This window comes from Phalaenopsis equestris, unplaced genomic scaffold, assembly GCF_001263595.1.
Source record: "Phalaenopsis equestris unplaced genomic scaffold, ASM126359v1 Scaffold000455, whole genome shotgun sequence".
Classification (NCBI taxonomy): Eukaryota; Viridiplantae; Streptophyta; class Magnoliopsida; order Asparagales; family Orchidaceae; genus Phalaenopsis; species Phalaenopsis equestris.
This window is the reverse complement of record NW_018164896.1, coordinates 45,371-69,604: the sequence shown is the minus strand read 5'-3', so window position 1 is coordinate 69,604 and position 24,234 is coordinate 45,371.

Below are 24,234 nucleotides of genomic sequence, written 5' to 3'. Positions count from 1 at the left end.
TCTAGGCTAAAATAGTGAATACGCATGTTTATCTAATTAATTTTGATTCATCGTTACCGTTGAAGGATGACTTATCTAAAGAATTCTGGAGTGATAGGAGGTAAATCCACTCATCTAAAAGTACTTAGGTGCTCTACATATGTTCATGTAAATGTAGGGTCCAAGCGTAAGCTTGACTCAAAATATATTAACCAAACCTTCTTTGAGTATAGTTTACATGAGTTTGGATATAAGCTTTAGGGCTATCAAAATTAGAAATTTAGTAGGAATGGAGATGTCATTTTCAATTAAATGGAGGCGTACAATGATAGGAGAAGAACACATGTTTTTCCATCGATTATTTTTTAAGGGTTCAAGTATGTTGAGATATCAGATACTGGTGATCAAGAGGAAAGAGAAAGAACAAGTACTCAACTAGATGGAGCACGGGAAGTTCCTCAGTCACCTGCTACTAAAGTCAGGAGGTCCAAGAGGGTGATATGATTGGTGCATAGGCATTTTCTTCGTTACACTATTTATTGTTAATTGATAGTAGTGAATCAGAGTGCTTTGAGGAGGCTTCTCAAGTTGAAGATTAAAATGAGTGGGAGATTGCCATGCATGATTAAATATTACCTTTGGAGTCAAATTAAACATGAGATTTGAATGTATTACCAGATGGAAAAGAAGCACTACACAACAAGTGATTCTACTTGTCGAAAGAGGAGCCAGATGGTAGCAGATGCTATAAGGTAATGTTTGTTGTGAATTGGTTTCAACAGAAAGAATGAGTAAACTACACAGATTGTTTCTTCGATGGTATAGGTGACAATAATCAGAGTTGTGCTGAGTTTAGAGCAGAGGAAGATCTACATGTGGAGTAGTTGAATGTACAAATAGCTTTCATATATGATGATCTGAAGGAAGAATTATACATGGTTCATCGTAGGGTTACAAGGTTCCAAGGAAGGAAAATTTGATCTACATGTTGAAGAAGAGCATCTATGGCTTAAAGCGGGCCTCGAGACACTAAAATAGTAGGGTTGATAGGTTCATGTTGGAAAATGAGTACAAACAGACCATTGTTTATTCATGAAATACTTCAATAATTGTTATATCTTACTTCTTTTACATGTTTATGACATGCTAATTGTAGGGGCAAATATAGAGAAAATCAGAGACTTAAGTGAACAATTATCAAGTGAGTTCAATATGAAGAATTTATGTTAAACCAAGAAGTTCTTCGGTATGAGAATCAACATAGACCGGAGTACAGGTATACTAAAGTTTTCTCAGGTATAATTGTTGACCTCATTTTTGGGTCACATGCAGCTTCTGTATTCATATGAAGTTTCTGAAAAGGTCCCAGTGCCTCTAATCTTTACTAGGAGCGCACCTGCCCCTTTCCACACCAGGCTTGAGGCGTGGTCATGGCGTGAGCACGCCCCCCAATCCTACATCACTGATATTTGGCCTTTGTCCACGGATTCTCATCCCAACCATGCATTTGATCGGACGGCTGAAAACATCTAGCAACCGTCGACGGTTGCGGAAACCAATGGAGTAATCCATACCGTTAATCTCCCATCTGATTGATAACCCAAGGCAACTGCTGCAGCATATAAAAGGGGGCTATTCGTCCCTATCGAAGGGCTTCGTGTGTGCTCAGTATGCCGAGCTTGCTCTAGAGGACATTTTATAAAGTTGGAAATAGTTTATTTTATTTTAATGTTCATATGGACTGGGCCATGAGATGGAAAACATTCTATCATTTTTATCAACAACTATATCAATTATATTGCGTTCATTTAACATGGCCGGAGTTTATCATCTGCAAGCTGACATGAGAAAAAACTAGACAATATAATCTTTAGTTAGGAGGCGCAATTTGATATGAACATTGAAACCAACAAACAAAATAATGAGATAAACATGCACTCAAATAAGAATTGTAGATAAGAAGATAGTATTATATTTTGTGAATCCGCCAACGGTCAAATAAAACAATAGATTTGAGAATTAAAGATAATGTTCGCATATGATATCTTAACAGCATTGCCTCAGCATCCAAAGCAACCAAAAATAAAAAAAACTGTAGAAAAATATAAAAGAATGGAGCTCATCGTGCACTGAATAATTAGGTGACCGTAGTTTAGATAAGACGATCGAGTAATTAATAAAGCACGTTCGGATTTTGGAAGGCACAAATCTCAAATCATTAAACAAACGTTCTTTTTAACTTTTATAAGTTTAATCAAATGTTTAGTAGTTTTATTAGGAAAAGAACATATTGCTGCGAAGGATGATGATAACAGTGAAGATTATGAGTGATCATTCCATTAATCTATGAGGGATTATGTTAGGTATGGCTCATATGCCAGACAAGGGACAGATGCTAAAGCGGAACAGAGCTAGCGAGCGGGGTGGAGCTCGCGAGCATAGAGGGATCTACTGTTGTATTTGTAATTAAAAGATCAATTTTGTAATTACATATTGTACGCTAAAATTATATATATGTTATATTTGTAACTCTAAGGGAATATACTGTTTTTTCGTGAAATTAGAAAGCCGCCGCCCTTGCTCCCGAGGACTTGGGCAAATTGCTCCGTGTGCTCTTTATTGTGATAGTTGATTCTTGTGTTTATTTACCCTAATTTTTCAACAGATTATGATACATAAAGTCGGCATTCTGACACAATTTCATTATATATTTTATTAATATTTCAATTGAGGTGTTAAAAGTTTGTTAAAAATTATATCCATCGATCACAAATTAATGTCATAATTTCTTATGGAATTATATAAGACACAAAAGAGTCTCAGACAAGTCTAAGAAAGACTAAAAATCCCTCACAAATAAATTATATGTTTGTGAAAGCTTTTGGATTAGTAGCAAAGTAAATTTGCTTTGGAATTTTTTGATATACCTTCAAACAAGCTAGTGCAAATTATTTTTTGAAAGAGCCTTGTATATTTTGGGATGAAAAATCTATCATTAAAATGTTTGAAATTTTATGATGTAATGTTTCTATGATTGACATAATATAAAAAATATATATTATCGTTAATATTTTCATACTTTAACTAATATATAGAAGTTAATGAACTAGTTGCAAATATTATAAAACAAATTTATTTCCATAAATTCTAAGACTACATAATCTAAATGGGAGTATATTAATAAACATCTAGACTACTAGATAGCATGAATAAATAAATTTATCAATCATGTCGAACCTTGGTAATACTATATTGACTACAATTTATAAAATTTGTGTACCGTAATTAAGAGTTGAATTTCTATAAATTTAATAATGTTGAGATGATCTTGAAACATGATAAGTGATAAGTATTATGTGCTATTTGATAATCATGCAACCATTTCTTTTTGCTCTTAATCCAAACCACTATTTTATAACCCACTAGGCCTATATCCACTTTTAATGTAGATTCTTTGTAATTTTGATATGAGGTTTGGCTCCGGATAGTCCTGTAATTTTAATATGTATGATATGGTTGTGTAAAACATAAATGGAGATAGTTTTCTGATATAGAGGAAATAGTGCTAGTTGTTATAATTGTTTTAATGAGGTCGTTAAAATTTGGTTTCTTACAAGCATGGCGTAAGACTATTGAAGCCTTTTGACCTCACCTTCTTTGCATTATGGACTAATCAGGTTCTATCACATCAAGTTCTTTTATTAATACTAGCTCTCTGCTAAAAATTGGTGATACCTCTATTCCTCCACAATTAAAATTTCTCGTGCCCAACATGAAATTTGTTATGAACATTCTACTTAGAAATCTCAAGTTTTAAAGCCCCTCAAATATGATAGATATAATGATGGTTCTACATCCAAACCACTTTGCCAAATTGAAAATGTTGATGGAATGTTGGTTTCAAATACATTGTATAACACATAGATAGTCATAGATAAAAATTTGCTATTGCTTTGCGTTCCACCATCTCTCCACCATTTCTCCCATATGTGCTTAATCTGAACATTCATATGGAAATATGAATAACCATTGAACAAATATGGATAACCATTGAACATATATTGCAATCTCTGAACAAATCACATATTATTCGAATAAGAAATAAAATTCATTACCTCACTATGAAAGATAAGTCTATGATACAATATATTTCTGAATAAAAATCAAAGTAGATGGCAATTTTGTTGTTGGATTTTCTTTGGATCTAGAAGATATCTTGTTTTTTAACCTTAATGGTTTATCTTCAGTTATCAAGAATTTAAACAAATATTAGAACAAATCTCCGACAAATCAACATGGATGATTTTTAATATCTTCTATATAGTAAAAAGCTTAATCTTGTAGCCAAGGCAGCTTGTGAGCTCCATTAAACCTTCAACATTTACTACCGCTCATTTTCATCGTCGTTTCTCCTAGAATAACTTTATTTAGTGTCATAGCCATTGTCATTTTTCTCTTGTTGCGATCTGAATTCAGGTCACAATAGTCTTGCCTCTTCTGGTGGAGGCCATTTATCTTCTCATATTGTGTGCTAGATTTATGGGAAATATGGCCATAAAACTTTAAAATGTTGTCACCGTGTTGATCTTTCATTTCAAACTTACCAACAAGCTCTATTTGCAAACTCTCAGTAGCCAAACAGTCATTGGATTCTTAATTCTAGAGCAACTATTCATCTTACTTCTAATATGAATCAAGTTTACAATCCTAAGTCATATACTGGCAACATATTATTATTAGAAATGGTCAAATGCTCCAAATTACTATTATTGGCTAAACAATAATTCTACCAACACCCACTCATAAGTTTCACATATATTCTACTTTTTCCTCCCATGTCTCTCTCATAATCTACAATATGTGCAAATATTTGTTAAAGATAACTCTTACTCTATTCTTTTTGACTCATCTGTATGATCCATCAAGGATTCGAAGAGTAATCCAACTCTCCTCGATGGTTTGTGTCTTCAAGAAATGTATCTAATTAATGTCACCTATGATGTTTAGCCTATCTTTCTTGCTCGGTCATTGACCATCAAAATTTGGCAAGAAAAGTTAGGCAATCCAACTTCATCTAGTCATCTTCATATGTTGCACACTTTTAGTTTGATTGTTAACTTTTAAGTGTAATTTTATTGTTCATCTTGTGCTTGTGCAAAAGAGCCATTGTTTTTCTTTTTCTTCCAATTAAACTTTTGATGTAATAGAATTGTTTCATATTAATGTATGGTGCTCTTCCCTTATTATCTTTACTCAAGTTTATAAATATTAACTTTTATTTGTGGATAATTACTCTAGCTATTGATAGAATATTCAAATGAAACTGAATATTAAAGTCAATGTTGAGCATCAGCTTCTTAAAACTTTGGTGGAAAAAAAATTACAAAAACATATCAAAATACTTTATTCAGAAGGAGGTGGAGAATACATAAATACTACTTTTAAACAATCACTTGGTGATTATGGAATTTCTAATCAAATTTCTTGCTTGTACACACCCAATCAAAATGATATTATTGAATGAAAACATTGACATTTAATCTAAAATGTTCATACACTTATGTTTGCTACTAACCTCCCTCATATTTTATGGATAAATATGTACGCCTCTTACAACCATGATTTTATCACTCATTTGTCATTCACTACAATAATCTCTCTCTCTGTAAGTTTTTTCACAACAAACCACCAAGCTATACACATCTCAAGAATTTTTGTTATCCTTGTTACCCTTGGCTTTCACCAAACTCTCCAAATAAATTTTCTCCCGGGTCCACTGCATGTGTGTTTCTTAGCTACTCCACTTCATATAAAGGCTACAAATGAGCTATTCCTTTTACTATAGAAATCTTTACCTCTTGTCATGTAGTATTCTATGAACAAATATGTCCATAATCAAAATTTTCTATTTTATCTAATGTGTATTCAAACTCATCCTATACTTCACCATTAACATTAGTACCTACATCTAATCATTCATCTACTCAACACACCTTGCAACCTTCTTCATAGCATGATTTTTCCACTTGATTCAGCTCATCAAATTTCCCTGTTGTAAATAATTTTTCATCCAATAACTGTTCTGCTTTCACCTCTCCAGATATTTCTACCCCTGCATTAAACAATGTTTTAACTTCAACAGATTTCCCTTCTGCTTTATCACACAATCATTCCCATGCATCACCTCAGCACTCAATGGTTACTCGTTCATGAATTAGAACTCTTATGTTAAAAACTTCGGGTCCATGGTGGTCCACCTCTTAATTTAATTGCAGGGCTTCTATGATATTGATTACTGGCGACACCAGATATAAGCCGCCCTAAGGGACTTTCACCTTGCCCAAAATGCAAGTCATAAATTAAATTATGAGAAATGCAAGGCTTCTCTCACATGCAGTTGTGCAATCAAATATAAATATAAGTCAACTCTGATAGGAGGACCACCTCGGACCTGAGAATCAACGCATGAAGTACAAATTAAGTGGGCTATTGCCTCAGACCTGAGGTTCAATGCATGAAGTGCAAATTAAGTGGGTGATAACCCACAAAGACGGCAAATCGACCTTCAAAGGAAGGACTTCCTAGACCTGTGGGTACCGAGCGTAAACCTCGTGGGCATTAGCTCACAAAGAAGGCAAGTCGACTTCCAAGGGAAGGACTGCCTAGACCCAAAGATTAATGTGCTGAGCATAAAGCTCATGGGTGGTAGCCCACAAGAAAGGCACGACTACTTCCAATGAGGGACTACCTCGAGCCCAGAGGTCAACGCGTAAGGTGTAAAAGCAAATGGGTTGTTACCCAAAAGGAAAGCTAGCCGACTTCCGAAGGAAAATCTGCCCAAACTAGAAGGTTAACACATAAAGCATGAAGAAAGTGGGTGGTAACACATGAAGACGCTAATCAACTTTTGAGAGAAGGACTGCCTCGGACACAGAGGTCGACACATGTAGCGTAAGACAGGTGGGTGGAAAGCCACACCGAAGGCAAGTCAACTTTCAGAGTACGGACTGCCCAGGCCCGGAGGTCAACCCACGGAGTGTAAAGATGGTGGGTGAAAACCAACACCAAAGCCAAGCAACTTTCGAGGGAAGGACTGTCAAAATCCGGAGATCAACGTGTGAAGAGTGAAACAAGTTGGAAGTATCCCACAAAGAAGGTGAGTCCATTTCTAAGAGATGGACTACCACAAACCTGAAGGTCGACACATGGAACATAAAACAATTAGGTGGGTGTATGTTGTATCGTATGCCCACTAAGCTTCTGAGAGCTTCCATGCCATTTATGTTGCAGTCAAGAAGATGTTTATCTCAACTAAAAATAGATTGGTTAGGTAAAATGCTTTAGCCGATACGACATGTTTTTTAACAAGAGATTTGTTGATATCTCATTTATCAGCATAATTAAATGCGGGTGGAGCCACCACAATGGTATCCAATGATATCTGGTATGATATCTAGTGTAGTGACTTCAGATGCCACGCCAAGGGTCTCATGCAACTCCTCGACGGACCCTACATATATGGCATGGAAGCAAATATCTCAGCCTCGTAATAGCCTGATAGCTGAGCCCTGGTCCCCTACTACGAGGGCCTATATAATAAGAAGAATAGAGAACTTTGAGCATCACTTGCTCTGACGTTTGAAGGATCCGGGTAAGGAACTTCTTTTTGGAGAAATGACCCCATCTTCTTAAAAGGAGACTGCTCATATGATTCTCTGGGTGCACAGATCAGTAGTAGTGTAATCAACATGGACTACAGGCTCATGGTGGTATGTGTCTCGAGGAGGGAATAACCTCTTAGCAATCCTGACAAGGGCATAATCCACATAGTCAGAAAGAGGAGAGAAATGACTCTAAGCCGAAAAGATTTGAGAACATTCTGGGTCGGAACCAAAGAAAGTCATGGAGATACATGGTCCGCACAGTAAGACAAGAGAGAGAGAGGTGATCTCAACCGACGGGATTTGAGAGTCATCCCAGGCTGGAACCGAAATGAGTTGCGGCAGAGATATGGTCCACATAACCAGAGGATAGAGAAATAATTCTCAGTCAATGAGATTTGAGCGTCATGTCGGGCAGGAACTGAAGCAATTTATAATGAGGACATAGACCGCACAACTAGAGGACGAGAAAGTTCATTCTTAGCCGACGTGATTTGAGCATCGTCTCGAGCTGGAACTAAGAAAAAACATACCAGGATATAGTTTGCACAACTAGAGGACGAGAAATGTGATTCTCAGCCGACAGGTTTGAACACCAACCCGGGCTACAACCAAAACAAGTCGTGGCAGGGACATGGTTTACACAGCTATATAAAACAAGTTAGAGTAGGGATATGGTACGCACAACCAAATAGATTAAGTCATGGCAGGAACATGGTCCGCGCGGCTAGACATAATTAGTCATGGCAAGGACATGGTCCACATAGCTAGACAGAAAAGGTCATGGCAAAAACATGGTCCACATAACCAGAAAGAACAGTTCATGGCGAGGACATGGTCCATATAACCAGAAAAAGCAAGTCATAGAGGGGACGTGGTCAACAAAGCCAAACAAAAGAAGTCATGGAGAGGACATAGTATGCAGGGTCAAACACTATATCGTAAAGGTAACTCTGCACAGGAACAAAAATCCTCAATAATACACAAGTATAAAGCTGGTGATTCATATGGGATTCGCGATTGGCTTCACTTGGAGACAAAATATAAAATAAATATATCATTGAGAGGGCTGGTGTAGCTACTGTGACATACATTATTAAAGGGTGGTGTCTTAATCAATTACAATTCAATGTTCGACCGTTTAATGATCTTCGAAAAAATAAATATTACTAAGTTGATAAACAATTCGACATCGAGGTGAGATGATGTAGGTTCCAAATAAATTTGATATGCAGGTTCCAAATAAATCTGATCCAAAATTTTGGCTCGTACCTCGGCGTCTTTATTTCAACTCAAGTTTTATGTGAGAGACATACTTAGAATTATTTTCCAAGCGATTATCATTTTTCGAACTAAATCATATTTCAAATTTAGCACATACCTTAGGATTTGATAATTCCATATTTGCAGAATGTATTAAAACACATTCAAACTAAATCATGCTTTCAACCGAACAACCTCTTAATCTAAAAGCTAACATTTTGCGCCATAAAACATTACAAGTCTCACCACCATCTTATAAAATTTTCCTTTTAAGTTAAAGCAGTATTTTCTATCACACAATAGGTCGGATGCATTCAACCTCTTCAACCAACCAATTTGAACTCTACTACTCAAATCCTCATCTATATCACCTAAATTTTGAATGAGAGAACCAAGATATCTAAAACGTTCACACCTTCTAAAGATTTGACCACTCACAGTTACAACTCTGCCACTAGATCTACTATCACTAAAATTACATTTAATGTATTCAATTCTAGATCTACTCAAACAAAAGCCTTTAAACTCCATTATCGACTTTCATAAATTAAATGGGCGTTTGGTATGATCTTTTTAACATGATTTAATTTACATTTAACTAGAATCTAGCCAAACAACAAAAATAAGTTAGATAAATCCATCATCAAGTTAAACCCAATTTTTGTTGTTCCGTTCATTAAATTTGGATTTACTAAATCAACTTATTAGTTCGATATAATGGAATTAGGGTAGCAAAAAAATATTTCAAATAGATTTATGTCAAACATCTCAAATGGATTTAACTAGATTTAACATTAATTGAATCAAACACGTCAAATAGATTATATCAAACATCTTAATTTATCCCACAAGCTTCAACTTCTCTAAATCCCGTAAATCAGGTTTCCTACGGGATTTGGGAAACCCCGAATTTAAGGCAAAATGAGGCATAAATAGGATTTAAGAACCTGCAGGATTTACAGAGGCATTTTTTGTTGTTTATCAGGATTTAGCTTAAATCCAACATAAATCCTGTACCAAACAACTCCTACACATCTAATAGATTTAACCTTAATTAAACCAAACATCATTTCATGTTTTCTAATATTTAGAGTTAGTAAATTCAAATTTATCGGATTTAGTAAATCCTATTTAACTTAAATCGTACTTGCAACCAAACAGCCCTAGTCTCACCCACAAGAAGGATATCAATAACAAAAAGCATACACCAAGGAAAATCCTCATGTAAATGCCCAGTAAGAACATCCAAAACTAAAGTTAAAGGACGCTGACCATACCTGTGAACGCCGGAGCGGTGAAGTCGTCGGAGCTGTGGTCGTTGGAGGAGAGGTGGTCAGAGCGATGGAGTCACCGGGAGAGGGGAGGGGAGGATTAGGGCACGGGGTGAGACCAAGGCTAAGTCAGAGAGGATTAGGGCAAGACCGGGGGCATCGCGATTTTGATGGTATAAAAGATTCTTTCTGACTACTTAAAAACGACATAAAATCTGTCGGTTAATAATATTAATAACAACAATATTTTTCGCCGCTTATTAAAAAACCTCATTGATTAACACCCGCCAAATAGTTAAAAACGTAAGGCCAACTGTTATTATTTGCTAATAGCTGACGATAAAATGCATCAGTAATAATAAATAAATCGTCGGAAACAATTTACTTTTGAAAAGCGACAACATGTCTTGTTGTTATGACGTCATAAGTAATTCATCTCATAAACCATCGCAAAATTATCGGAAAATAGAACATTTTTACTGACATAAGTTTAGACCGTCGGTTTTGCCGTCAATTTTAGCGTTTTTCTGTAGTGAAATAAAAACTAATTTGTTAGCTAAGCTAAGGTAAGTGAACGGTTCATCCCACTTCTTCAATCTCACATTCAAGTTATAAAGCCTTTAATTATTGTCAAGTTTATCCATCAAATGCCCTGGAAGGAAAAAAAGTTATTTTTCACCATAGATTTTTCCGCCTGTGAAGCAGATATATTTGTTTCATAAATTATATGTGAGTTGATCTTCTTCTTTTTTTTCTTTTTAATATTTGGATTTGGTTGTAATTAGGAAATTTTTAGTTCAATTGTGACAGAGAAGGGTTAGCATATTGGTTAGAATGGGAATATTTTTGGAGGGAAAAAAGAGTTTTTTAATTGGGTAAATGAGCTGAGAGTTTTAAAGTTCAAGTGACATATATATATATATATATATATATATATGAAGTTTACGAAAAATCCAAAATTTTAATGCTTTTTCTTCAAAAAACCAAAAAAAAAACCATCTTAAAATAATTCATAATTTTAGGATAATCTAAAGTATGAGAAAAACTTATTGTTGATTATTGCCAATGAGCCATATGATCTCTCTAAGTTTGAGGCAACTCAGAGCCAGAGGAAGTGATCATATTTGCGGAGATATAGGCTTTCTAAGCATAAGAAGCATGCATTGAACAAAAGATATCTTACAAGTTCTTGTCATGAAAAATAAATTGAATTTCTTAAGTTCAAGAGCTTGTAATAGGAAAATTCTATAAATATTCTTCATATCCTTTCAAACCCATACAATTATATAACTTTGATGTAATTTTTTAATTCATGACCAGCACTTATAATTCATCATATACCACAATCATTTCTTTCAAAACATGCATCACAACACCACTTAATTTGAGTGTTAGATATGTCTATTCATACGAAGTGTGCTATGTGTAAATTCCCCTTAACTTTATTATAATTCTTATAACAACTAATATAAATTATTGACGATGTATATAATTTAAATACATTGATGAATGAGGTGACACATGCAAGGTGATCTACGTCTCTCTGAATCTTTAAGAAGAAATAAAAAAAATAAATTAATTATTATTTTTTTAACGGAAAATTTGAAAGATACAACGACCGTCCATTCCACCAACTTTAACGAAAACAAGAAAGTAAGCTAAACTGACCACATTTCTGTATTACAAAACATCTCATGGATATATACTGTTTAATTAATTTATGTAAACCAAATACACGGACGCAGAGGCATCTAACTCAACAGTTCCATTAATAAATTGATTTGTCTCGTAATCAAAAGCATCTGAAAAATCTTCTATGGTATCCAGAAAATATTACATTTGATAAATCGACCATACGGATGATGGTGTGGATAGCACCACACCGTGTACTTGGCGGCGTGAAGCAATCCATGTCATCATCCATATGTTCATCTTCCGCATATGATATTTTCTCTCATGTCAACGGCTTGTTTATTTTCACACAGAACTAATGAGATCAAAGTTAAACGAGAAAGAAACATTTAATATCACAAGTAATTTTTAACTTTTTTTATTTTTTCATATGAAACAATTTAAAATAATATCATTTCATCCACTTCTTTCTGAATTGTTTGGGTTAAATTTAAGTGAACCATATAGAACATAGAAGTATAGAATAATCTCTGAATCGGATAATGTCGATTTAACTCGCTTCCAAAATGACATTGAATTCTCCCATAAATTAAGCTTGTTTAAAAAATTGTCGATTTAACTCGCTTCCAAAATGACATTGAATTGTCCCATAAATTAAGCTTGTTTAAAAAATATAATCGGAATTTCACTCATTTACAAATAATGTATCTTTTTTTAGTTCTAAAATGTCAATGACGGTCGACCACGGGACGTTACATCTACATAACATCTCATTTGTGGGTGATGTGGTGTCCCGTGGTTGGCCGTCCGGACGCAAAATTTTCTCTCAAAACACAACTAATGCCCCAACATTGTTGTCCCTAAGTTTATATATATATATATATATATATAATATTTTTTTTTTTTTAAAGATAAAGCTCACACCCAACTTTATTTAAAAAAAATGATACAATCAGAACCACAATGCAACACAACCCAATACAAAGATGTCTAGAGACAAACAATTACATCCAACAAAAAAAAAAGCGAAACAACGACCAACACAAAAATAATAAAACTAATAACTACGTATACGAAACAATAACACAAAACCACCAAACAGAAAATCTTCAAATTACAACATCTCCAATCAACATCTTTGAAATAAAACACTCCAAATATCAACAACTCAAACAACAACCACAATCAACTACCTTGAAATAGAGCTTCATAGATCCAAATGCTGCAACATGTTCTCTAATTAGCAACAAGGGAACCTGTGAAAACAACAAACTAAACCAAATAGAAGAAGAATCCATAAAACAACAATCAAAAGTAAAGACAAGAAGACAGAGGAGAACATAAAACCAATACATGGATTAAAAAAATCAAAACAACTAACACGAGGAGAACCCAAAAATCAAAGAGAAAACAGTAGAAGCGGCCGATCTAAAAGGAAGAAAAGAAAAAGAACTAAACCAAACTCATATCCAAACTAAGAAAATCCATCCAAATTCGGTGAAAGAAAATCCAAGTTTATAGAAGAAATAACTAAATCTCACAGGCTATCAGTTCAATAAGAAAACCAAGGCAATAACTCTTACAATTAGTGTAAAGATCAAAAAAAAAAAAAAAAAAAAAAAAAAAAACAGAGGATTTTACCACAAGTTAATGAGATAAAAAGTAGCTCAATTATAAGTTAAAATTCATTAAACGTTTGAAAAATAATTTCATCTAAATTTAATGAATCAAACAAATAGATGAACAAATCAGGATTGAGTTTCAAACAATAGTTGCTCCAAAGTTTTTAGTTCCTACCTCAAATAATATGTTATAATTGATTGTAGCTTATAATTTAATATTTAATTATATATATTGTATGCCCTAAAATTTATGATGATAGAGAGTATTGAATATCTTAATTTTATATGAAGATTTGACAAGTAATTAAACAGACTTGCAAGAACTGAATTTTTCATATGAATTTTTTTTTAAAAGATCACTGGACTTCACATAATCAAAATGATTTCACCATTATGTTTATGCTGCAAGCTTAAAGATTCTTTTGCCGGTAATTGAAAAATATGTTGATATAATGCAGCATACATTAACTATATAGAATGAATTTCGAAAATGGTGGGGCTGTTAAGTGTGGATAATGTCTTTCAGATATTATTTCAAAATCAATTTGTTGGAAAATGTTATATATGTGTCCATATATAATAATTATAAATTATATGATATCTTATTTTTTTATGCCTATTAAAATTCTTTGATTGAGTAATGATTAATTTTTTGGGGCTTATGAGATATTTTCATATTTTTTATGGAATTAATATTGTGTACAGACCATATATTTATTTAATTATAAATTATTCTTTCAATATTTCATTTTTTTAATAACCGTAAATCACGTGATTTTAGATTTTTTGTTTTCCTCTCGTATTAACGTTCAACTTGACTATAAGCATTTAAAATTCAGAAATTGTTTAGCCTTTCAATTAATATCATAATGTTTCTAATTATATTTTAAGTGAATGATTCTGCCTCGTTGAATTTGGAATAGATCATTTTTAGTATCGTTAGATTTCCCTCATCAAAACTTTCAATTCAACCATTAGTTTATTGAAGTCAAAAGTCTAGAGTGTTTTAAATTTAATTTCATAAGTTTTTAATTCAAATATTAAATTTAGATTTTTATTTGATTGGTTTGTTCCTCATTTTTAGACATAAAAATTTGTCACTTTGAGAAATAATTTGAATGGTTAAAATTCACGAAGTAAAATTATAATTTTGAAAGAAAAAAAAGAGGTGCAATCATTCCTTGAACGTCAAAATGATTCACCCCTTGGAAGCCATAAACCAAATATGGTTTTCTTCACCATAAGTATATCATTCCTTAAAAATGGCATATTATGATATTGTGAAGAATATGTTGTATCTGCAACAGTATGCTTCCTTCTCCCATCTTATAAGCCTTTCAGCTGTAATCGCACTCAAACAAGACTTCTACTTTCATGCAAGCATTTACATCCTAAACACCCAAACTTAATATTTATATCTATAAAACTCAAATCTTTTGTATCACATTAACATCAACACTATTACAAACATTTATAAAGTTGAATACACCTTTTAATGCTTCGGTAAACTGATACAAACAAAAAAATAAACTCATGTTTATGTGTTACATATTTAAATGCATAGAAATCACCTTGTATGCATGTAATTTTTTAGGAGAACCATAGACTTTTGCTGTGAAAAGCTATAATAAAAATTTTATTTTGAAGAAAGTTTCACCAATTAACACAAACAACATTTTATAAAATATATATATATATATTTTTAAAGACAATATTACCCATAAGATAAACTCGCTTGTGTACTTTTAACTTATTACAAACATAAATCTATGTGTAAATTACTGCAAAACAACTATATACTTCTCTAAACTTGTGAATGCTACTTTTACACAACAGGTCTGTAATGCACTTGGTTTTCAATATAAGCCCCTCCCTTGGGACTATTTGAGTAGTACTATATACTCCTCTATACTCCAAACTATTTATTGTCCTCAAATTCCAAATAAAATGAATATGTGGTTGTTTAGTTGAAAACAAAGTCTTCTTACCCTCACTAGTAGATTCCAATTAAAGAAATCCATAATTTAAAACTACCTTCATTATTATTTTTTTGCCACGGCTATTTCCAAAGTTTTAGGGAACAAATTTTCATCTTTGATTAATAACTTCTATCATCATAACGAGATCGACAATAAATTATATGTGATTGATTGGAATACTACCACTAAGCCAATTGGTCGTGGAGGTCTAGGCCTCCCAAATTTAGACATCATTAATAAATCCAAACTTATATGGAGCACTACAATTCAAACTCTTATTTATCCTCTTGGTGCATGAACACAAATGGCTTTTTATGGTAAAAAATGCATAATAAATTATCCCCACTTTGGAAAAATCTTAAATATGCAAATGGCAGACATAACTAAAAGTTGCCTATCATTTAATTAGGTCCATAGTCTTGGCAAGCTCATTTTCTTCTTAGACCAATGGTTTGATGGCTCATCTCTATATGAAGCCTATGGATACACTATATTCTCATGGTTCTCTTATAACCACAAGAATGCAAAAATATCCAATATGATTGCTACCAATGCTTATTACAAGTATCTAGCTATAGACTATAAACCATGTCGCTGTCCAAACTGTTCTATTTCACTTATAAATCTAAATCTGTGGTAGTTTGGTGATTGTACTAAGGTTTATATTTCTGTTGAATCTGCACAGTTGCAAAAATAGATCCTTACAGCAGCATTGCTTGATCAACAGCAGGACATAGTTCAGTGAAATAAATCAACACGATGACACTGACAAAGAATATAAGAATACTCATCCATGCAGTGAAGGTATATTGGCCATACTGAACTAATAAGTATCCTACAGGAAGCTCAAAAGCCTTCCAGCTAAAGAAAAGGGACTAGAATTTGTGTTAATGATGATTTCACATTCATGCTATAACATTGAATATTGGCCAAGTTTCACTTTCATTCATCATAAGATATCATAAAAGGAAACTTAGAACAAATAGGGATACTCACTAAAGTTTAGATGTACTTGTCCCAACATAATCATAACTAAGAAGCTACCTGCACTGCTTCAACCAAGCTGGCGACCTCATCCAGAAAGCCGCCCTCGGCCTCATTCATAGAAAATCTTGGTCTAATTAGCCATTCTAGCTTGGTTTGAACTCCCCGCGATAATTTGAATGATTTATAAGTTGTCGTGATTAGACATGATAGGCCATCAACAAATTAAAGTATAGGTAATTAAATATTTGAGTCTGTTTGACTCAATCAGCATTAAGATTCATGCTTGATTAAGATAATTTTTTTGAAAACGTATTATGTAATGTGATATAAAAGGTGTGGATGGTATAGAAGTAAAAGATAAAATTTAGGTGTTAGATATGTAAATACGTACGAATTTGGGGGTACATATGTAAATTCCCCTTAGTCTAATTAATATTAATTATCATAAATTTTTAAATACATGCCATATAAGCTCCCAAAATTTTGAATTTGGAATTTTTAATGTATGAAAATCGACGTATTAATGAGTTCATATGAATTAAGAAAAAAAAAACTATACACCCATAAAAAATATGAAGGCATTTACATGTGTAACAAACAATTCTTATTTATGTACATTTATCACACTTAAATTTTCATATTTACAGATAGCATTTAAATCTATAATATCACAACAAAAATAACCCCATTATCACTTTTAAAAGTGAAATCCGCATTTTCATACATATATTTAATGGTGTGTATTATTTGGTTTAAATAGAAAAATAGAATCGAACTGAGTCAATTTGGTTGGTTCGGTTAAAAAAAAATCGATTATGGCTTTAGAAATGTTCAAGTTTAGTTTTGGGTTTATTGGGTTTACTATGGTTATGTTTTACTTATTGAACCCAATCAACCAAAAACTAAAATTTCTAAGTAAATCCTTTTTGAAATGTTTAAAAAGAAAAATTTTTAGTGATTAGCATACATAATCCTCACATAGTAATCTTCAATTACCTTGATAACTTTAAACTGTATTTTGTTTATGTAAAATCATACCGTTTAAATCGAAATAAACTTCGATTTGACTTGCTCGGTTTTATCAAAATTTTATTTTGGTTCGTATTTTAGATTTCGGTTGAAGTTGGTTGGCCCAATTTGAAAACCAAACCATCCAAAATTGACCGAATTCTCACCCCTACATATATTGAAAGCTCCAAAGTACGACGCATGTAAATATAGAAGTTTAGGGTTAAGATATGTAAATACATGAGAAATGTCTGCTTTTTTTGTAAATTTCCAAAAATATAAATGATGAGCTAATTATACTTAATTAATACAATTAAGTGTGATTATTATAAAAAACAAAAAAAATTAATGATATAATTATTAAACTTAAGGATCCATAAATTTTATAATCAGTAATCGATTTTGAATGAAATACATTTTAGCATATGATTATTAAGTATTATAATTTATTTAAATAATAAATTCTAATAATTAAACAAATTCAAAAATTCAAAAAAATTCCTAAAATTTTTTAATAAATTTAGAATAAAATAAAACAACAATTTAGATCAGTTTTAGTAAAAATTAAACCATTTTAAACATAAGTCCATTATCTTTAATAGAGCATTTGATAAATTTTATTACCCAATTAATGTTAAGAATGTCCTACATTCACACATTAAATTAATTGTCCCTAGAATAACTTTTGCACTTTAAAATAAATATGAATTCTACTTCAGCCATTTAAAGCTCCAAATATTTTCAAAGAGCAAGCGATGATCATCTTCTTGTTTGTTAAAAATTTAATTCGTCCTTTTTGTTTTGATTTTTTTTTTTTTTGAGATGTTTAATTAGCCAGACAAGGAAACACCAAATGCTTAGAGTATAAGAAGCCTATTATAATGATAATCAATACGTCATCAACAAATTTTTATCGTCTCGCATGAATTTCAAGACAACATTTTGAATAAAAAATATTCAAATTTTGAATAAAAATCATTCATAAATTCAATTTCGGCAAACACATGGTCAAACTGTCTGGCTTGACGAGACAGGCCAAATGATTTCAAAGTTGGTCCTACTCAACTTAAATCAAGCCCAGATCAAACTATTAAATTATTTTTGAATGCTTTTAGTGTATGATTGGAACGTCAAACTGATTCCAAATCTGATAACCTTATAAGCTTATAGTCCAATTAAGCATCTCGACAATAAGAATTGGACGAGCCTAATATCATTCAATTATGATATCATTAAGGCACTAAATGTCCACAGAACATCTTTCGATCGAGGGAGCTAGGAGAAGAAGACTAGAGTTTAGAGGAGTTGAAGCTCAACATCATTTCTGCACCAAAGATCCGACAAATTTCTCCCGCTCTTGTAGTCAACGACCACCGTTGACCAACACCTATCAATGATCGTCTACCACAGTCAACTGACCTCTACTATCGACCACCATTTGTTGTTACTTGTTTTTTGCAACAAACTACTCTATCAAGTCACAAGGTACATTGTGGAATCCCAACATACATTGTGAAATAATGAAGTAATTGAGAGAGTAATATATCCTCCAGTACACCGTACAGTGATGCACCCTAAAGAAGGTGTAACAGCACATGTACCCCGAATATGGCGCGAAGACACACCCTGATGACGGTGTAACAACACACTTCACATACGATGCAACGACACATTACGAAGATAGTGTAATAATGTACCACAAATATGGTGTAACAATGTAACCCGGAGACGGCGACTTTCTACAAACTTCTAAAGCTCTCTTCTCACTGTTCACCACTACATCACATGTGAACAAATGCGACCTAAGTGGCTGATTGTTCATGCATCTCCCGATTCTGAACTCTACGACCTATGGATGTCAACATAGCTCATCACTATGGTCTATGTGACTAACTATAACTTATGTGGCTCACAACTCATTCAACGTCGAACTCCGAGCCATACAATTGATGGACGTCATCACAGCTCGCCACAACGGCCTTCATGACCAACTACTACCTATGTAGCTTCCATCTCGTGCATCTATCAACTCTGGCTCTTTGTTGTCTACAAATGTTATCACAGCTCGGCACTACAGCTTATGTGACTAAATACAACCTATGTGGCTCACAGATTATGCAGCTCCCAACTTCGGACTCTGTTGCCTATAGATGTCATCGCAGCTCACCACAAGATCCTACGTGACCAATTACGACTGACATGGATCACAACTCCTATAGCTTTCTACTCCAATCTCTGTGGCAAACTGATGCTCTTGAAGAAATCATATTAGCCTACAAGGCAAACTATTATCATAACTTTCAAGTACGACCTATACGACAAGTTGGAGATACAACCACTATCTTCAATATTCTTGACGAAATACTACATCCATAACAATCAACTACGGACCTTGTAGCATGCCATCACGGAAAACTACATTCAATATATTTAAAATATGACTATTATCGAGGAAAAACTGTTGTACATTTACAATAATCAACTTTGTAACTCTATCTTTTTTAATTCAGAAAAAAGAATGGGCATGTGTACTCACCATTTATATTGAAATATTCTAACTAGACTAGGCCCCGTAATTTTTTTCACTTTTCCAAAGTTTTCCACATAAAAATTAAAATGTCTCACGTCTATTTAATTACTTGAGTGTGTGATGGATTTTCATGCAACGCTAAGACGATAAATTATTACTCTACTGTTGCAGACATTCTGCACACACTAATAATAATAATAATAATTTTAATTATTATTATTATTATTATTATTATTATTATTATTATTATTATTATTATTATTATTATTATTATTATTATTATTATTATTATTATGCATCACAATGGGTTTTCTCTTTTATTAATAAATCAATCTACATAATATTAAATGAAGAAAGAAAATTTGAAAGATTTGGTTAGAGCATGATTAAGGAATTTTTTAAAGTTACTTTACAAATAAGGATAACTTTAATATATCAAAGACTAATTCATTGATAGTGTTACTAAATTCCAAACTATTCATGAAGCTGCTGAAGTTCCATAATTCGACCTTTGGCAGCGACCATAAATCCGAAGAAAAAAACAAGTACACGGAAAAAATTGAATCAAAATTAGTATGGAAGGATCATATAGTATGGAAGTCCAACTTGAGGATAGTGCTAGAGAGTTGGATGTAGAAAATGTGAGGTAAATCTTCAATCAAGCACATGGAATGACAATTTTGGGGGGCAAAAAAGATGACAATGTCCGTCCATATTCCAAATTCAAGTATTAAATTTACGGCATGATGTGATAATTATTGGATTTGAATTTGTACTTGGTGAATTTCATTTCTACTTACAAAACCCACAATATTTTAAAAAAAAGAAAAAAAACAAAAAGATAGAAAATAAAGTTTAAAAAGAGAGAAAAAGGATTTGCTTTCTTCACATTAAAAAATAAGAACTGTTGTTCATTGTCCCCTCTACATAAAGAAAAGGATTTAATGTACTAGGCGAGTGATCACATTCTAATCTAATAAATAAATACTTGGCGTGAGATTTTTCTAATTGATATGTGTCAAAGTGTGATGAAATTCTGATGAGCACATATGGATTGCTACCTTAGTGAGTGCTTTGATGATTTTGTTGACTCAAAATAATGGAGCCGCCCGCCTTGGACAAATGCTTTTGGGGTAGGCAGGTGCCTATTAAACTGGTGAGTCTCTTTTGATCTTAGCATCATAGCCTAGATCTTAACCAGTTCACCTAGTCTCCTCAACTTTACAACAAACTATATATATTCAACTCCACATTTTTTTTGTATTCTGAAACGTAACTTGCCAGAAGAAAAAAAAAATTAAGATAATATATTTACTGTTGAATTCAAAATTGTCCTTTGGACCGCGCCCTAGAGATAGAGTGGTTTCAAGGGAATGACAAAGAGAGAGAGAGAGAGAGAGAGAGAGAGAGAGAGAGAGAGAGAAGGTTGTCTCATCGGGGGACGAAGAGGTGGTCCCCAAGCTCCACGGCCACTATTATTCCACACAAGTTCAGTTACAAGAAAGAGAGAATGGGAACAAGTTCCCTACATGAGGGGGAGAGAGATATTACATTTATGCCCCTGCTAGAAGGGGAGTCTTGGGGTGTATTTTGGTCATTTTTCTCACTCGGACGGGTTCTCTTGAAATTTGTCTGTCTGTGAGGTCTGTTGGCATCGGTTGGCCAAACTAAACAGACTTTCGTGTGGCTGGTCCAAGTGGCCAACCGATCGAGGGTGGCCAGCCAAGGTGTCGACCATCCAAAGGTGGAGGTCAAGGTTGTTGGTCGTCCTCCTTCACTGTGGTCAACCCATGGTGGTCGGCCGACCAACGTGGTCAACTAGATGCCTTGCTTGTGGTTGGCCCATAGTGGCCAGTCGGCTAGAGTTGGGTGGTCAGCCATTGGTGGTTGACCGGCCGGTGTTCGCCCACCAAGCGGGACGGCAGGTTGGAGTGGGGTGTCTGGCCTATGGAGGATGGTCGATTGGAGATGGTCGGCCAGCTGTAGTTGGGTGGTGGGCCCATGGGGGCCAGCCAATTGAGAGTGGCTACCCAAGGTGGTCGGCCGACGACGTCAGGTGGACGGCAATGGGTGACCAACCGTCTGGAGTACAGACTTTTAGTGTGGTTCCTTCTGGCTCGACGAGGGCCTAATTTTGGGCTATACATTTATTATTATCATTAATTTTATGGATCAATAGAAGATCCTCCAATTTTGTGCTTCAATGATAGCATTGGCATTACTTTCAAGTACATCAATTGTCTTAACTAGCTATAAGTATAGATAGGTATCTTCCAAACTTATCTTTCAATTTTCTCTTTCTTCATTGGACTTATAATGTCCTTGCAATTACGTCGTAAGCAACTAAACCCAAGAATCCAACTCAATTAATCTTATTTAGTGAAGAAGAGAAAAAAATATGTAATTAAAAAGGAATTTTTAATATATAATACGAGTGTCATTGACCCTTCATTGGGGACAATGGAGCAAGTCACCTCATAGGATTTACACTAAACTTTCAAGCCTAACCAGACCATAAGTGTAGAGGTTGAATCACTGTATTCCAAAAGGGTCGTGTCCTATCTGCAATCAGAGCCTACGAGATGACATCAATGAAACATCAAAGATGCGACAGGGCTCAAATTAGGTATTACAATAGAAGGTAGAAGAATCCTAATCTGGTCAGCATTATATAATCTTCACTTAGTAATCTTTATTTAATCTGATTATTATCATATTCTTATAATTTTACATTATCTTTCGGTTTATGTAAAAGCGTGCCATTTAAACTGAAATAAACTTCGGTTGACTTGTTCCATCTTATCAAAATTTTATTTTGGTTCGATACTTTAGATTTTGGATTTCGGTTCAAATTGTTTTGCCCAATTTGAAAACCAAACCATCCGAACCAAACGAATTCTCACCGCTACATATATTGAAAGCACCAAGTACGATGGATGAAAATATAAAAGTTTAGGTGTAAGATATGTAAATACATAAAAAATGTGTGCTTTGTTTGTAAATTTCTGAAAATTTAAAGGATGAGCTAATTATTCTTAATTAATACAATTAAGTGTGATTGCTAAAAAAAAAAATAGTTTTAATAATATAATCATTAAACCTAAGGACACATAAATTCTATAATCAGTAATCAATTTTGAATGAAATACATTTTAGCATATGATTATTAAGTATTATAATTTATGTATATAATAAATCCTAATATGTAAAATGGATTAAAAAATTCATATGAATTTCTAAAAAATCTTAATAAATCTAGAGCAAAATAAAACAACAATTTAGATCTGTTTTTTTTTTTTTTTTAATTAAATCCTTTTTAAGCATATGTCCATTATCTTTAATTGAGCTTTTGATACATTTAATTCCCCTATTAATGTTAATAATAGCCTACATTCACCCAATAAATTGTCCCTAGATTAACTTTTGCACTTTATAGTAAATATGAATTCTACTTCAAGTGTGTAAAGCTCCAAAAATTTTCAAAGTACAGACAATGATCATCCTCTTGGTTGTTAAAAATTTAATTCGCCTTTATTGTATTTATTTTTTTTTTTTGTTTTTAGATGCTCAATTAGCCATACAACAGAAAACTCCAAACATTTGAAAGTATAAGAAGCCTTTTATAACGATAATAAATATGCTATCAACAAATTTTCATCATCTGGCATGAATTTCAAGACAACATTTTGAATAAATAATATTTAAATTTTGATTAAAAATTATCCAGACTTCGATTTCGGCAAACGTATGGTGAAACTGGCATGCTCGATGAGACAGACCCAGTGGTACCAAAGTTGGTCCTACCCAACTCAAATCAAGCCCAGATCAAACTTTTAAATCGCTTTTGTATGTTTTCAGTGTATAATTGGAACTTTAAACGGATTCCAAATCTGGTAACATTCAAATTAAGTGCCTCAACAAGAAGAATTGAACGAGTCCAATAGCATTCAATTTTGACATCATTGTGGCAGTTAAATGTTCACAAAACACCTTTCGATCGAGGGAGCTTGGAGAAGAAGACCGAAGCTTAGAGAAGGAGTTGAAACTTAACATCATATTTGAACCAAAAATCTAACAATTTTCTCTCGCTCCTCCAGTCGATGACCACCATCAACCAACACCAACTGATGATCGTCTACCACCGTCAACTGCCCTATATTATTGAACATCATTTGTCACCACCTGCACCTTGCAACAAACTCTATTATCGAGTCACAATGTACATTTGTGAATCTCAGCATAAAATGTGAAACAATAAAGCATCCGAGAGAGTAAGGTGTTTTCCAATACACCGTACAATGA